General features: G+C 31.7%; 1 pseudogene; it reads left to right on the forward strand.

The window, feature by feature from the left end:
- The first annotated feature begins 870 nt into the window (after nucleotides 1–870).
- The window catches only part of LOC125809931 (DNA topoisomerase 6 subunit B-like), a 31,766-nt pseudogene continuing 14,247 nt past the window's right edge, over nucleotides 871–18,389 (forward strand).

Raw genomic sequence — 18,389 nt, forward strand, 5'->3', positions numbered from 1 at the left:
TGTGTGGTGAGTTGTTGAATAATGCCATGTTTTCGCTTTTGTCACCTAGAACTCTTGAAATATTGGTCTTGATTTAGTTTGGTTGGAGAAATGATCGTATGCTTCTTTGATGTTCTTGAAGTCCAATTGTCCTAAATATCCCACCTTTGCACTAAATATATCCTTAGTTGTCCCCTCTGAGCATAATCTTTTTTATTGGCAACCACATTACAAGCCTTTTCCTTTTTTAAAAAGTAACCCTCTTTTGAACCCTTCCCTCCTTGAACTTGAGGTTGTGAAAGTTGAGGCCAAAAGCCTAATTTTAGGGTGTTATGGGAAATTCATTAAAGGGATGCTTTACCACATGAGGGTTTGATATAAAAAAAAAAAGGAAAATAGGAAGAAGAGAGAAATTGAGGGATGTATAGGAAGTCTTAAAGAAAGAAAAACCTTTGAAAAAGAAAGAAGCAAATTAATAAATGAGACTTGAATCCTCCAAAAGCTGAGAATGGTTGTATGTGGGGCATCTAGAATGGAAATAAGAAAAAAAAATGAAAAATAGTGTGAAATGTGCATGGGTTTGAAAAGTGGAGAAAGTTGGAAATGATGAGTTGTATAATGTTCAAGGAGGGTGTAGTCACTTAGACCTAAATGATATCCTAACCTTTCCTAAGCCTATATTACAAGCTTAACAAAGTCCTTTGAGATTTCTAACCAAATGGAGTTGAGTCAATAATGATTGAAAATATGGACAAGCCTATGGTGTGACATTTGTGTACATGAGATGATTCTTTTCACTATTGTGGTGAATGCACTATCTGAAATAGTTTGATAAAATTGTATTGTTGCTCTTGGAGATTTGACAGTTCATTTTCCTAATCTCTTATAGCCATGGATAGAGCCATGTATGCATGATTAAGAGATCCATAAGTTTATGTGCGGAAGAATGCTGAATTGGTTCTTTCTTAGATTATACTGAATGACATGATGAATGTTTGGCTGGATTAGCAAACATTTATACATACCTAAAGATAGCATTCTCAAACAGAGTTTGTTTTCTCTCTCTCTCTCTCTAATTCTATTAATTGAGTCTAGGTGAAACTTCTAAGCTTATGGTTTGTTGCCTTTTCTTTTCTTGGATTAATTTTCATTTTGTGTTTTAAAATTGTGCAGAGTTTCCCGCTGAGTTCTTTGCAGATAACAAAAACATTGCTGGTTTTGACAATGTGAGTTTCTTATATTTTTAGGATGTCTTATAATGTTAACTTTTTTCTAATGTTATAATCACACATTAGTTTGATGATTAAGGATGTCAATGAAGTAATATTGCCTTGTTGGCATTTGAGTGATATATTATCTGTAACTGAAGTTGTCAGTATCTTAGGTGCAGTGTTAGCTGTAATGTGAGGTATGTACTGCACCGAAGCAAGGTGCATGTCATTTATACAAATGGAAACTCTGCCAAGTCTAAATCCTCAACAGTTGCATTATTACTTATTTTTAACATTAAGTCAACTGTTGCTTACAATGACTGTTAATCATGTAAAATCAATTGATGTTTTACTTCCATAAAAAGATGTTTTCCTCAATGTAGCAACTTAGATCTAATCTGAACTAAGAAAAATAATGGAGATCTTCCAGGAGCAATAGCTTAATAGAGAAGCAGAATACAAAAATACAAAAACACCAAAGGATTAGTGGGGGAAAAAAGTGAATGCAATCTAAGGGTAATTGCAAAAATAGAGAAACAAAGTTGCATAGTCTCCATAGTATAAATGGAATTTGTAGTTTTTATGAGAATATTGCTTTGTTAATTTATTTTGATAAAGTAAAGTGAAGTTAGTATTCCTCTTGGTTATTAGCCGTTATGTTGGAGAGCAACAACTAGTACATCAAAATTAAATAAAATTTAGGCTTTAATAATAAAAAAGTTGAGAAATCAATCTCCATGTTCCCCATGGTTATCATATAATCAGACCATTGATAACTCATCATTGAATCCTTATACTCCTCTTGAAGAGATGTTCCTATATTCATAATGATAGTAGAATAGGTGGATTTTTTTTCTGGAACTGGTTACTTGTAGAGTAGGCGGATTTTAAGGTCACGCATTGTTTCCATTAGCCAACAAAAGAGAATTGACCACATTGAAGGGCATGTTGAAGGCATTATATGAAATAGGCTCTTCCTTTATTTAATAGCTCAAGATTTTCATGAGGTGGAACTTACTTCAACAATGATACACTAAATGCGCTATTAATCATGTTATTCTTTCCAAATTTTCAGCCTGGGAAATGTCTTTTTACTACTGTGAGAGAACTTGTTGAGAATGCACTTGATTCTACTGAATCCATCTCCGAACTTCCAGTTGTAGAGATAAGCATGTAAGTAAGTGATTATTTTGTCTATTTTGGGTAACTACTTCAATGAGCTAACATAGATCTATTTAATTGGAACCTCTCTTCATAGCTTAGTGTTGTTTTTTGTTTTGCTTCTATAGTGAAGAGATTGGCAGAAGTAAATTTAATCCCATGAGCGTAGAGGTGAAGCCCTATATGATGATTTTAAGACAGAAAAGGCTTGTGAGGTGTCTAAGCAGTGATTTACTTTCACTTAGAAGGAATTGTGATTTATAGTTTATGCTCACTATTTGACATTTAGCAAATTTCATTAGTGAAATATTTTTATAGCAAATTTCATTAGATGGCAGTGGGATTTTTCTAACTACTGTGTCTAGAAAAGACATGCCAAGGAAGCTCGAGGTTTAGAGATTCAAGCAAAGAATGTTGCTCTTGGGAAGAAAGTAAAAGACTCTGCAACTACAAAGGCAGGTAAGGGTGGGGAGGCATCATATTATAGGGTGACATGAAAGGTATGCTATGTTTCTCTTTGTTCTTCTATATGCTGACTCTACTCTAAGTATGCAAGACAAGAAAAGTACATTTTTGAATTAAATCAATTTGGCAAGTTAGTGGAAGATTAATTTTTTTCCCTAAAATACTTTAATTATTGTACTTTGTTTCTAATATAGGATAATGGAAGATGAATGCCTCATGATGATATCCTGAATATGTTTGGACAAGATTTGATGTGCTTGCCATTTCCAGTTATTTTACCCGTGGAAACTTTTGCATGTTCCTGCTTTTGTTATGTTCTAACTTCTTTCATTTTCTCTTGAGCTTCTATTAAGAGGAACAGAGGTGTTTTAGACATCTTATACATTCGTTTCAACTTTCATCTCTATAATTGTTTATTTATTATATTTTTTTTGTTATATTTATCTTTTTTTTTTTATATTTTAATTATTATAAACTTTAAATATGGATCCCGTTAAAAAAAAGTAGTGGTAAAAAATAAATTTATGAAAAAAAAAAGGTGCTACTAGTAGGGGTGGGGGAGGAAGTAGTTCTCATTGCAGCCTAGATTTAAAATCAATACCGACGATTATACTCATGTTGATGAAACTTTTTTTATTTCACATCCCACTATTTTAGAATTTCATTCTGAATATTAAGTAGACCATGAGACCTTAGATGGTTTGCTAATTTTGAGGAAGAGTTGGAGGAAGAAGTAGAAACAGAAAACCAAGACTTAGCTGACACCCCTACTAGTCTGGCAATGAAATTTCCTCAATAAAATAATCACCCTCTATTACTTGTGTTCAGCTTTACTAGAAACTCTTTTGACCTATAGGGGAGAACAGTCAGTGCGGTCATATATGTGTTAATTTCTCATATTAAGAAGTTGGGTATAAAAACCTAAGGTGGCCTTGGGCCTTTAGTTTGTTGGTTTCCTGTAATGTGTGGCCTTCTGTTGGACTTCAAAAAGGATAGTATCGTGGAGGTTATTTATGCACCTTTATGTTGTTGATTGTAGTCAATTTTTGGTGTTTCGTGTGCCTAAGTTTTGTTGGTTTTATTTCTTTTGCGGCATTGCTATGCAAATTTTATTATTGTTGTGGGGATTTGTTGTTTTTCGTGTGATTTATTATCAGGGGAAAATGTATTTAAGGGCCTAGTAGCTCTTGTAGCATCTTTGTTGTGGCAGTAGCATGAAACTTATGCACAAAAGAGTAGTGTCTAGTCATTTTCGTTGCCCTAAAGTATTTTGTGTAACACCGTTTAAGTATTTGTGTGTAGTCATTTTCGTTGCCCTGCCATTGATCCTAACCTGTGATGTCAATTGTGTTTCTTTCTTTTGTATGATCTCAAGTTATATAATGTGTATGCTTCACATGTTGTGACAAGAATATAAATGGTTAAATTACTACATGTTGTTTGATTGTCTGGTTTTCTTTTTAAGGCATTAGAAGTGAGTTGATTGGGGATAGTTACATGTTCTTATTCTTGCCCATCATTTGAATCTTAAGGACATTGCGATTATTTAGAAAATGCTTCATCTTCTCCTTTATTATTCTGCTATAAGCTTCTATGTCATTCTAGTTTAGTTTCTGGAATTAAGAGCTTAGCAAGGTGTAGCTTAATATGTAATGCTATACGGATAGTTGGCTCTATATAAATCTATTACTTTGTTGGTTCATTTGTGAAGTTGGCTAGTTTTAATAGTATAGGTATAAATCTTTGAGTTTCATCTTTGATCAATTTTATTTATTTATTTGTGTCCAGATTTTAATTTAGGATTGAGTTTTCTTTTCAAGTTGCTAATTCATTTTTTTATGTTGCGAGCTTACCACTACGAAGTCCACTGGTCCTTGCATATCTGTTGGGCCTTGAAGGCCCAATTTTATCTTTTCTCGAGTCAGCCCATAATGTTTTATCGAAAAGATGCTGATGAACAGGTCATCGGAGGCTAAATACAGGGCTAGAAGTTGAAATCCGAGTGTACGGAAGTCCAAAAGTGAATTGTATATGGTTTTATACACTGATATAAAGGCCCAAATTCAATTTCTCATTTACTCTTAAATATTTTATTGTCATTATTTATTGTTTGTTCTTTTTTCTATATTTATTATTATTAACTCGAACTTTGGAATTGTTAATTAACTTAGTTGAATTCCCCTAAAGATGAACTATTTTTCGTTGTGTAAGTTTACTTTTAGTAAATTTTATTTTATCACTCTTTATTTCTTATTTAATCAATTGTGTTAAGTCAAAACTTTCACTTGTATTCAATTAATTTTAGATAGCTTCTTGGCTTGATCGATCAAATTGGTTTAAGGTATGATATTTAAATTCTTTCACACCATCTTTTGCATTTTTTTTAAAAAAGCTTTAACGTAATTTTCAATTGTAATGATTTTGGGACTTAATTTTTAAAAAAGTTTTAACGTAATTTTCAATTATCTTTATATTATTCATCTTAGGAAAAATTAAAGTAATATATCAAAAAAGATTAATTTAATTTTTTTAAATGAGTTTGAAGAAATTGCAGATAGTGCTACTAAAAAAAGAAATCTTAAAATTTTGTGTCTTAATTTCATAAATTGATTATGATTTCTATTATTAAAGTTCTAATGTTAATCTATTTTAAGAAACTTGATCTATTTTTAGCGCCTTTAATTTCTTTCAAATGTTTTAATCTTTATTTTGACAAAATTTACTAAATTATTTTAATTGCTTAAGTTCTTTTCCTTTCAAGTGATTTTTTAAAATATTACATATTTATATATATAAATGAAATAAAAATAAAAGAAGTAAGCAAGCAAAATAAAGTAAAATAATCTTTCTTTACTTGTTAGTTTCTTTTCAAAGTTAGTCAAAAATATTTTGGTCAAGTTGTAGGATAACCGCGTGTTAGCGGGCACTTCAAATGTTCTAAAAACCTTCTTGAAGTGTAAATGAGAACCTCTTACCCATTTTTCTAAATTTATAAAGACTTAATCTGTTAGAGTCTTTTAAAATAAAGTTTTCTTAATTTCTTTAAATTAAAAAATTAAGTGGCGACTCTTTTCTTAGTGATTTTCTCAAATTGTTTATTGAACATTTCAAAAAATGATTTTTCGAAAGATTGTAAAATTACGACACAACAAAGTGTATTATGTTAATTTTTTTGTTTTTGAATTAGAACTTAGGTTATCTATTAAGTCTTCTTATGACACTATATTTACTAGTTTTTTGACATGTGCATTGCACGTAATTATCAATTTAGAAAATACATGTTATGGTAAATAGTATTGCTTATTTAAGTGAAGATTTGAATAATAAGCTTAACCCAAAATAATATTGTAAATTATTTTGTGAATGTTCAATGTTCAACGTGGATTGTCATATATATTTCTTTTTCACGCGAACCTAAGAAGATGGTGAATGAAAAATTTTCTTTGTTAAATACAATAATGTATATATATTTATTTCAATTTGATGAGGTTCAATCATTTAATTAGTCGTATCTCGCTAAAATTACCTTATAGACAGGATTTGTTGTGTATTTTTCTTGTAATCTAACCATATGTGCTTTGCACGTGTACAGGTTAAACTATTTAGATGTCATATGAATATGTGAAGAGAACAACTACATCTTATCTTTTGGAAGTATTTTCTATATATTAATTTGCATTTTATATACAGATAGTTATCTGATTGTCCATAGTTAACTCAGAAAGATTTTCTTTTTTTTAACCAAAAAAACATAAAAATACAATTAAAGAATATATTCTATATGTGAAATCATATATATAATGACTTGTTCATTTTACAACCAACAAACATATAGTTCATATACTGGTAAACAATTTTTCAATTTATTCAACCAAGCATAATTTGTCAAAGGAAAAATAACAAAACTGTGTTAACACATATAGGGGCCGTATAATAATATGTAAAATTATTGGTCAAAATTTAATATAAGGAAAGATGAAATATAGAAATAATTAATGTAATAACAATGGAATTCATAATATTATAACTAAGAATGTAAAAGAGGTTGAATACGGTTTGCAGTAATTAGTAATAACTAAGAGAATTTAAAATGTTATAACTAAAGAATTAATGTGCAGTAGCTGAATTTATAATAAACTTTATACTTACATAAAAAATAGGACTTCTAAGTTCTAATTAATGTTACTATTTTTTTTTATAGTTATTAGATTTTAATTTAGTGTAGGGACCAAATGTAAATATTCATTCCATATAAATGAATATAAAAATTATTTTGTAAATGATAAATTTTAAATGATTCATGTATATTCACATATTTTTACATTTGTTGTGAGTTTTTTTTAAAAAAAATAACTCGGAACATTTTAAAATAATATATTTTTAAAGTTAGAAGATCTTGTTAACTTGATAATACATTCGTCATATATTGTTACTTTAATTTAAATACAAATACCTACCCAAATATAAATATATATTTTCGTTAATGAAAATATTTATCTCATAAAAATTAGCTATAAAATAAATAATAAAAATTAAACTAACACAAACATCAACTGGTATTATGACAAGTCATATGAACTTTTCTTCATCTAAAATACTAATATATTAAGAAATAGTAAATAAGTAAAACAAAAGGGCAATGTTTATATAGTAATAACTATTTTGAAGAAAACTTCCTAAAATCTAAATCACATAAGTAGCATTGATAAATAAAGTCATCATTTTGTCTTGAGCATAAAAAAACAAATCGTGAAAATTACTCTAAATTTTAGAAAAAGATATTCATAAGCATATATCTACATCACAAGAGAAACTGCTAATAAAACAACTGAATTTAGATTACATCATGTTAACTTCGTATATTGGAACATTACATATTGTTGTATATATTAAGAAAAAAATAATTATTATAGCATTAAAATTATTTTCCTCAAGTACTCGAGGTTATGGAATATAACCTCTTAGGATAGAACGATTTACTTCATCCGAATATGGTACATCATATTCCGCTAAGCTTCGAATTCACTCAACGATAATAAAACACAAAAAATTTTAAAATGAAAGAAGAAGAGTATAAGATTTAAAAAAATTGTGGTTGAAAAATGAGAGGAAGCCCCTCTATTTATAGTCAAAAAAATGGTGGTATGAAGAAGTGTTTTTTGTGTCTTATCTAAAAAGTCATGACCTTTCTGAGAAGTCACAACCATTTGGAAAAGTCACAACTCACCGAAAAATCACAACTCTTTGGAAAAAGTCACAACTTATTGAAAAAGTCACAACTATTTGGAAAGTCACAACCCTTTGGAATAAGTCACAACTCATCGGAAAAGTCACAACTCATCGAAAAAGTCACAACCTAAGTTAGGGATATTATAGTAATTTAACATCCAAGTTAGGAGTTCATGCTTTTAAGGAAATATAGATATAGATAGATAATAATAATAATCTTTTTTGTCAAACATGCATTTCTTGATGTTCATAGAAATTTTGTACTTTTAGTTTTTATGATTAATTTAATTAAAATATGCTAAATTGAAAAATAGATATCAATTATTTTTTATAATATTAGTTAAGGACATATGTTTATTAATTAATATATTATCAAAAGCCAATCTACGTCTTAAATATTCCATTTTAATATCATTTATAAAGGCTCTTATTTGTCTAATATAAATTTTAAATTTTAGATAATTTATTTTTATTTTTAAAATTCAATAAACCCTTATGATTATACTTGTGCAACCAAACACTACATTGGTAATAACACTATAATTATATTGTGGCAACAAACAAGTTAATGTAATTACTAGGTTGTGTAATTACTAAGTTGGTAATTACTAGGTTGTGTAATTACTAGGCTGGTAATTATTGTTGATACCCAATTTTGACCATCTACATTATAGATTAATCATCGAGTTTCTTTAATTTTTCAAATGATTTAAAATAATTAGTTTTATGAAATTCAAGTTATTTTTATATAATTTTGTCACTTTTGGAATTTAAAAAAATTATATATATTATAATTTTGTATATAATAAGTAAATTTTATAAACATTTGAAAATCATCTCAAAAGATTTTAAATTTTTAGTTAAATATTTCATTAAATTAGTTTAGTTTAAATTATGGTTATAATTTTGAGTCAAATAGTTTATATTTAGGTTTAATATTTTATTTCGTTAAGATTAAGAAGTTTGGTAGTTAATTATATTAATTTGTTCTATTAAAATTCTAGTTGAATTCACCAAACCAACTCAATTTGGCTACAATTTTAGCTTCATTTGGCTAAATTGTTAATTTATTTGGCTATACCTTGATTACAAATCTAACCCCTCTCTTGGCCAGTTTTTTTAGCATGTTTATATATTCAATCAGCTTTGCCTATCCCAAGTATTATTGGTTGAGCATGAAGAGATAAGGGAGGACGTGGAGTCCCAAAGTTCATTGATCCCTGTCACACCTAGGGATCATGTGTTCCAAGCTAACCCCTCTAATTATTCTCCTTCCCATTCTAATTCCTTTCTTTTGCAGGTTTCTAATGAAGCCCTTTTGATGGGACTGCCAAGTAAAGTGCCCCCTCTCCGGGGTATTGAGCACCAAATTGACTTCGTGTCGGGCTCACATTGGCCAACCAAACCGGCTTATCGAAGTAATCCGGGAGAAACTGAAGAGCTACAAAGGCAAGTTAAGGAACTCCTTAACAAGGGCTATGTGAGGTAAAGTACAAGTTCATGCGTTGTTTCGGTTCTATTGGTTTCAAAGAAAGATGAAGCATGGCGCATGTGTGTTGATTGGTGGGCCATCAACAAAATCATCGTAAGGTATTGCCATCCTATCCCTAGATTATTATATTTTGTTAAGATTAAGAAGGTGGTTAACTGGGAAAAAAATCAAAGAAAGATACAACATCTAAGAAAGTGTCCCAATTCTTTTTGAAGACCCTACGAAAATAAAATAAGCATCAAAAAGTTAGATTCAAACCTAAAACTAAGTAATAATATTCTAATTAGCTAGAATTTTCCGTCAAAATTGTGAAACTTCTAGTTCAAACACATGCAAAACTAAAATAGAAAATATATCTAGAGGAACCCTTCTTCACTCATGCTTGTCATATGCTCGTGAATATCGTCCAATCAAGTCTTTGTTCTTTTATTCTTAAATAGGAGCCCTGTGAAGAAGCTTGAATGAGACAATTCAGATAGAGGAGACAGACGTATAAAGTAAAATTTGGCAAAAAAAGACAAAGTCAAGGGATTAACCATGACTATTGATGCCTTTTCCCCTACTTCATCGAGTGAACGAAGCTGCTCCAAAGAAGACAAACTTCAGAGGAAATTTTGGTTAAGGTGTAGGAGTTGAGTAATTGTAAGACAGTTGTGTCAAAGTACATACACGTGGCTATAAAGTACAATTGTTAAAGCATTTTGTACAGATATCTACAACTGTATTCCTACAACCTCTCATTTTTTGGCTTATAATTGTTTGGCAAAGAGAAGTGTGCACACTAGTATTCATCAATCAATATATATATTTGGAAATCATCTCAAAAGATTTTTAATTTTAAGTTAAATATTTCATTAAATTAGTTTAGTTTAAATTATGGTTATATAATTTTGAGTCAATTAGTTTATTATATTTAATTTTATTAAGATTAATAAGAAGATGGTTAGTTAATTTGTTGTATTAAAATTGTAGTCGAACGAACTCAATTTGACTAAATTGTTAATTTATATGGCTATTTATTCCTTAATTACAAATTTCTTGCCATGAAAAGGCCAAAATTGGGCCAACCCAATTCCTGTAAAACCCAGCCCAACGTTCACAATACCTACAGATAATACACAATTCCAAATTGGGCCAGCCTTACCGACCCAATTCGTGTAAAACCCAGCCCAACCCACATTCAACTCCAACCATTTCACGTCTATACACTACAAAAATCGATAATTCCAACATCACAGAGGACAACTACACTTCCAACAGTGTAACGTTCGCCATTCCAGTCACGTGGTCTTCCTCCTTCACCTCGTATAGCAGGTGTCCTCGTACGCTTAGAGCCGTCCGAATCAAGATTCGGTTCTTAGGGTACTAATACGGTGGACTTTGAAACGCAGTTGATTTGTGGGCAGAACTCATAGCTGCTGAACAAGAACACTTTGATCGTCCCTCTCAACAAATTCAAGAAAAAAATTATTGTTGTTGTATATCGGCGGCAAAAGCCCCATAGTATTACCCCCAAAGATTCTGAAGGGGTCTCTATTTTTCCCATTACCAAGAATTCTATTTTGTTGGTTTGGTGGTTCGTTGAAGGTTTTGAACTTCTTACTTTGATTTGTTTTGTTTTCAGGAGGCAATCGACTTTGAATTCGGGTAATAAAAATCGGCTGAGTTTTCTACCTGTTAAACGAATCAGTTGGAATCGTTCCCTTTCCACCAGGTTTTGTCTTTTTCCCTAATTTCTGTTTGTCCCTCTAAATTTCTCATAGACTACCCTTTCTTTTACAAAATTGGTATCAAGATCAATCTAATTGGATGTATTTAAAAGGATTATGCGTGTATGACTTGCATGCTAAGCTTATCAAGATAGTTGTATCCATTTAGGCAAAAGTTTTCTTGAATTTCTTGTGACTAATTTATTACAATTTTTAATACATTAATTAGCTCACCTATTCAAACAATGATATTCTATAATTTCTTAATTAAGGGGAAGCTAAAAAAAAAGTAAATCCACTGATTAATGCCAGAAGTATTAAGATCAAGGTTAACACTCTAATAAGAAAACCAACAAAAGGGAAGAAGAATGTATAAAATCATTTGTCAAGCATTAATCTAAACGATCAACTTTGTTTTTTATTTTTAAGAGTTTGTTCTTGGGATGAAATAACATGGACTCTTTTAGTATAGCAGACCCCACAATCGGCCCCTTTCCCACCTGAAAAAGAACAAAAAGGAGACTAAAAAAAAGAGAGAAAAACAGAAATTTGTAGTTATGTCAGCAAGGTTCTCAAATAATGATGCTTATGCACTGTGGCTCTATATAGTGTTTTACATACATATAACTTATCCCCTCCTAAGAAGTTGTTAGTTTTTCCAGTTGCTGCAAAACTCACTATCAGCTGATTTGTTATGAGCAATTTTCTTTAACTTTTTGATCAGTGTAAATAATCTAGTGTCCATTAAGCTTTTGAGTCTCTAAATCCTTATCTTGTTTTAGTGTAATATGACGACAAACAATCAGCACTTTTGAGGAATGTTTGGCTGTGTAAATTTCATATATTATTTTAGCAGAGCCCTTGCCTCCAGCATATTGTCCAGGCAGATATAAAATGTGTATTATATCTTTAATGTTCTTTTTATGTAGTAATAAAGCTTTTTTTATTGGCTAATTCAACTTGAAATGAGCTCTTCCAAAATTGAGACTTTAGCTATGTGTTTGAGAATGTGATTAAAGGCTGTGTAAATTTCATATATTTCGCCATTCCAGTCGCTTTCATCTCTTTGAATCCTTTGTTACTGTCCAAAAAATCGTTTATGTTGTTGTCCCAATTTTTTATTCCCCAAATTCAAAGTTAGGGGTTGGATAAAATAGGGAAAAAATATAGAAAAGGGCTAGAAAATACAGCCTAACCGACCTTGGTTTAGCAAATACACTAAAAGAGGTTCTTTCTTTTTCTTGTTTGTTGCTTGTTGGGTTCATCTGAATTCTTAGTCGCATTTCGCTCGTTTGTACCGGTTCGCTGCCCATCATAACATTAAACGCCTTTTCTTAGTTTTGCTCTGTTCAGGTCCTAAGTTATTCTATGTTTTCCATTTAGGCATTTGTGATTATGTTTGAGTCGTCATGTGTTAGGTTTATTCATATAAATGGTAGTTTTTTCCTCTGTTCTACTGGATGATTAGTTTATTTTATAAAAATGTGATATAGCTCTTAGTTTTATTTTGCTTCTCCAAATTTGGGGCTTAACTGGTAGTTTTGTTTTGCTGCATAAACTTTATGTTCCTCTTTCCGTTGGTTGACATCTTCTGCTTGAGTTTATGTCTACTTGAATGGCTAATTTCTCATTCGATTTATTGTTCTTCCTCTAAGGGTTATTGATATGAGATATATACCTATGTATTGCTTATGTTGCTAGTTGTTATGCTTGTAAGCTTGAAAAATGTCTTCTTATGTAGATTTTTGCTTGAAATATTGAAGGTTTATACCTCTTTGATTTCACTGATGTGGTTGCTACCACTGTTTAATCTCATCATGTTGTCTATGATTTGTGATTTAGTTTGAGATTCTAAATTTAGTTTCTATAGGTGGGTTTGTTTTCCTAACATGTCATGGGCTGATTATTTCATTTGTATCTTGACTAGTGTAAACAGGATGAATCAGATAACTTACTGCCTTACTACTCTTTTACATTGTGCCTGCTGGTTGAATATCTCTTGTTCTAATTTCGGGTATGTTTGAAGCATGTCTCTTTGATTGATTTACTCGTATCTTAGTAAAATACGTGTTTATAAGTTAATAAGATCTGAGGCTTTAAATTTACCACTTGGGGTCATCTTACATTCTATTCGTGTTGGATTTCCAAAATATTTTGTGGTCAAATGCTGTTATGGGTTGTGTTTCCTCGTCTTAGCTTGTTCGCTGTTTTGTGGTTTAACATAAAGAGCTTATCTTAACTCAAAGTTAACACCACAAGTGGATCAGATTCTTATTTTCTTAAGGTTTCCAGCTTATTGCTTGTTGTTTAAACGTAAGGATTGGGTGTTTGCTTAGTATTTCAGTTCCAAATATTGATAACCCATTTTGATGGTTCAATTTCTCCTGATTCTCTAATCTTATAATGTTTAGTTGTATTCATTGCTTGTCTATTTTGAATCATTCATACTTGTTTGGTTTGAACTCTCGTTGTTGTAATCATAGTTTTCTGCCATCCCGAGTTCCCTTTCTTTTTGTTCAAAATATGTGAGGTCTTTAAATTATCGATGTTGCTATTTGGTTTGGTTTCATGAAAGTTTAGGCTTAAATGATAATTGAAGTAAGCTTTGGAAGAATAATGAATACATCAACTTTGTCACTTTAGATTCATTTACAGTGCTCAATTTAGTGAGTTATTTATTTTTCTCCTTTAAGGATGCCTCATTTTTATAGCATTTTAAGCTCCCATCTATTACAAATTCTTGAAGTCCTTCAAATTCTTTTTCTTGCATTGAAGTACTAATTCTCCTTTTTTAATTTTTGTTTGATGCATGTGAATTTGCCTTGAGTCCACTGGACTCCTCCCACAATCTTAGTAAGTACTCAGGGTTGTATGCAAGTCAAAATTGTGGATCCCTTCCATTTGGCTTAAGGTGTATACAATAAGTCCTCTCTATGCAGCACCTTATAGAGCCTGCAATGCACAAATTTGGGCAATACTTCGTGACACTGTAATTCTTTTCCTGAATGCACTGGCTGCCCTATATAATTGACCATGAAGTTTAAGAATTCTTTTTGTTGTTGTTGATACTTGATAAAGTTGAGTAAAGTTTAAGAAATCAGTTCATTGACAAGTACAAAATGCTGAAGGTGTAGGGTTAGCGCCATTCAATTGTTGGCTTTGTTTGAGAGGGAATAAAAAAAATGGCTCTTCGCATAGAAAAACAACTGGTTTAATTTTATTTGCCTTTTTCTGGTGGTGAAATTAGTTGTCCCACCACTCGTTCTAGAAATATATATGCCTTCTTGCGCCTTTGTTAATCTATAATTCTTGACCCAATAGATTTTCATGATTATGGCATGCATACCGTTGCATCTTCATCTCTATATTGTGCAGAGAAGTTAGGGTGGTTCGGAAAATTCTGGCACATCACAGTGCTCTAACTAAATAATTTCAATATCTTGCAGGAGAATGCACAAAAAATTGCTTAATATTTATCTTTTCCAATCGACGAGTGAAGAATTGCAATTATGCAGGTCTTCCTCCAGGAAGGTCTTTGCACTTCTCTCAGGTATTCAAAGCGAGCTTCTTTTTTTTTGGGGGGGGGGATTTGAACTAAGGCTCTATAGTTGTCGGTATCCTGCCACCATGAGCTCTCCCTTGAAACTTACTGTTTAAATGTTGATCAATTTGCAGGTTATGGATGCAGGATTAGTGCTGAGTTTTCTAACAGGTTCTTTGGCACTCTTTAAGCATGTTGTTGAGGCTACGAAGTACTTAGCATTATAGTCAATTTTGGTTAGTTTCATCTTATGCTTAATTACTATTTCCTAAGATTGTTTTTTCCTATCAAACTACTTCCTAATGACATTTGCCTTCTCAATCTTTTCCTATTGATAATAGTAATATCAAACTATTACTATTCTTTTGCTTTGTTATTCTCTTTTGATATTTGGACTGTGAGGATACAATCTCATTTTCGGTTGGGGGTGCCTCCCTTGTACTCATTTTGTTGATTGTTTCTGTATACTGTGATTGTGCCCTTATCGGGCGTACTTTTCTTTCTTTTTGATGGATTGGTGTGCCCTTGTCGGGTTTGATATTGTTGATGTTTCTGTTGATATTGTGTTGGATTGGTCTATTTTAGTTTTTGATTTGTAGTTTGTAGCTTCTTTGTTTATTTTTTATAATAAAATGTGGATTGACGATGCCTGATGATGGATAGAGTGTGATGTCCTACTTAAGGTTAAATCATTGATTGCTTGTAAGTGTTTGATTGGCATTGATTGTGGCGAAGTTTAAGTAGCCGTTCTTGAATAGATGCATGAGGTTGCCTGATGATTGATTGGTTGACGACTTTCTTAAGGGGGAAGGTTTTGACTTGGTTGGTACCAAGAGCATAGTCATGAATGTGAATCATGAGCATACCTCTCCATTTTTATAAGGTTGAGCATGTTATGAATGATTTGTGGCAACTCTTACAACACTTTTTGTGACTTTTGATTCGTTAGCGGTTAAAATGTTCAATGCTACTTGTATTTTGAAAAGGAAGTAAGATTTTGAACCATCTTGATTGATTTGCAGGCCATCCGTGGTGAGTTATTGAATATGCCTTGTGTTCGCTATTGTCACCTAGAACTTGCCCGGTTGGTCTTGAAATGTTGGTCTTGATTGAGTTTGGTTGGAGAAATGATCTTAGGCTTTCTTTGATGTTCTGGAAGTCCACTTTGTCTAAAAATCCCACCTTTGCACTAAATATATCCTTAGTTGTCCCCGTTGAGCCTAATCCTTTTTATTGGCAACCACATTACAGGCCTTATCCTTTTTGAAAAAAGTAACCCTCTTTTGAACCCTTCCCTCCTTGAACTTGAGGTTGTGAAAGTTGAGGCTTTTAGCCTAAGTTGTTGGTGTTATCGGATATTCATTGAAGGGATGCTTACAATATGAGGGCTTGATAGAAAAAAAAAATGAAGAGAGAAATTGAGGGTTGGATGGAAAATCTTAAAGAAAGAAAAAGCTTTGAAAAATGAAAGAAAGAAAATGAATAAATGAGACTTGAATCCTCCAAAAGTTGAAAATGGTTGTATGTGGGGCATCTAGAGTGGAAATAAGAAAAGAATAATGAATAATAGTGTGGAATGTGCATGGGTTTGAAAAGTGAGGGTTGGATGGGAAGTCTCAAAGATAGAAAAAGCTTTGAACAAGAAAAAAAATGAATAAATGAGAAATCCTCCGAAAGTTGAAAATGGTTGTATGTGGGGCAACTACAGTGGAAATAAGAAAAGAATAATTAAAAATAGTGTGGAATGTGCATGGGTTTGAAAATTGGAGAAAGTTGGAAATGATGAGTTGTTGTGTAGTGTTCAAGGAGGGTGTAGTCACTTATACCTAAATGTTATCCTAACCTTTCCTAAGCCTATATTACAAGCTTAACAAAGTCCTTTGAGATTTCTAACCAAATGGAGTTGAGTCAATAATGATTGAAAATATGGGCAAGCCTATGGTGTGACATTTGTGTACATGAGATGTTTCTTTGTGAGTGTGAGTGTTGCATCTTTGTTGTCCCATGTCTTGTTTATATGTGTGTGTGGTTTTGGGACACTTCTTTCATGTGAGGGCATGTAAGCTGAAAAAGTGGTGATTTTGAAAATTCCTAATTGAGTCAAGTGAGCATGTGAAAGTGTTAATGAGTTGAGTCATCTCTTGAGTTTGAGTTGTTGTCACGTAAATGATTCTTGGTTTTTAAAAATGTAATGAGAATGAGAGGATTTCTTATGTGAAAAAAGTTTACATGTGGACTATTTGTTAGTACCAACTGGAGCCATTACCTTTGTGCTTAATTGAGAAATGGAAGTTGATTTGTGGTGTGTCTTGAAATATGACCCTCTTGTGTTCGAATGTTACTAAGAGTTGGGTATTTTTATTAACGACGACCGCTTACTCTGTTAACTTGTTTTGAGGGTGATTTGAGCATCATCAATTGTTTAAGAGTTTTGGAAAAAGTTTTAAACATGTGTGTATATTACTTCCTAGTGATGCAAATCTCCAGCTTCTTTTCACTGTTGTGGAGAATACACCATCTGAAACAGTTTGATCAAATTGCACTGTTGGTTTTGGAGATCTGGCAGTTCGTTTTTCTAATCTGTTAGAGCCATGGATAGAGCATATGTATGCATGATTAAGAGATCGTTCATTCTCATCTAATACTTACTGAATGACATGAAGGTTTGGCTGGACAATCAAACATTTATACTTAGCTTTCATGTGTCAGAATTTTTATCATCTTGATTTGCATGTATCATTATTAGGTGGAAGTTTATATAAATAAAATGGCCAACTGTTTGGAAGATGAAGTTGAAAGAATTTCAAATCTTGCCAAACTTTCTTTCATGAGTTGTCAAAGAAAAGGTAGTATATTTACCCAACTTTTCTTTCATCAGTTCCCTAATAAAGAAGTTCATCTATCTAATCTCTTTCTAGTCTTTCTACTATTGAGCTTCTTTCATATGTTATTGCGTGTTTTGGTGTGCACGTCTCATAATACTGTTTTTTTTCCTCTACACTTAATGTTTAGTGGGAAGTTTTGCGTGTTCCCGCTTTTTGTTAAGTTCCAACTTCTTTCATTTGTTCTTGACCTTCAATTAGGAGGAACAAAGGTATTTTAGACTGGCTCCTCTTTTTTGGTTAGTTATTAGGGTATATTTTCCTAAGATTGTCATAGATACAAGTGGAAAGTTTTGATTATTGCAACTCTGTATTACAACACATGATCCTCTTTTTAAGAAAGTGTTCTTCTGCAAATTTGGGGCTTAACTGGTAGTTTTGTTTTGCTGCATAAACTTTATGTTCCTCTTTCCGTTAGTTGAGATCTTATGCTTGAGTTTATGTCTAATTGAATGGCTAATTTCTCATTCGATTTACTGTTCTTCCTCTAAGGGTTATTGATATGAGATATATACCTATGTATTGCTTATGTTGCTAGTTGTTATGCTTGTAAGCTTGAAAAATGTCTTCTTATGTAGATTTTTGCTTGAAATATTTGAAGGTTTATACCTCTTTGATTTCACTGATGTGGTTGCTACCACTGTTTAATCTCATCATGTTGTCTATGATTTGTGATTTAGTTTGAAATTCTAAATTTAGTTTCAATAGGTGGGTTTGTTT

Source organism: Solanum verrucosum, unplaced genomic scaffold, assembly GCF_900185275.1.
Source record: "Solanum verrucosum unplaced genomic scaffold, falcon-dt-bn FXZP01000257.1, whole genome shotgun sequence".
Lineage (NCBI taxonomy): Eukaryota > Viridiplantae > Streptophyta > Magnoliopsida > Solanales > Solanaceae > Solanum > Solanum verrucosum.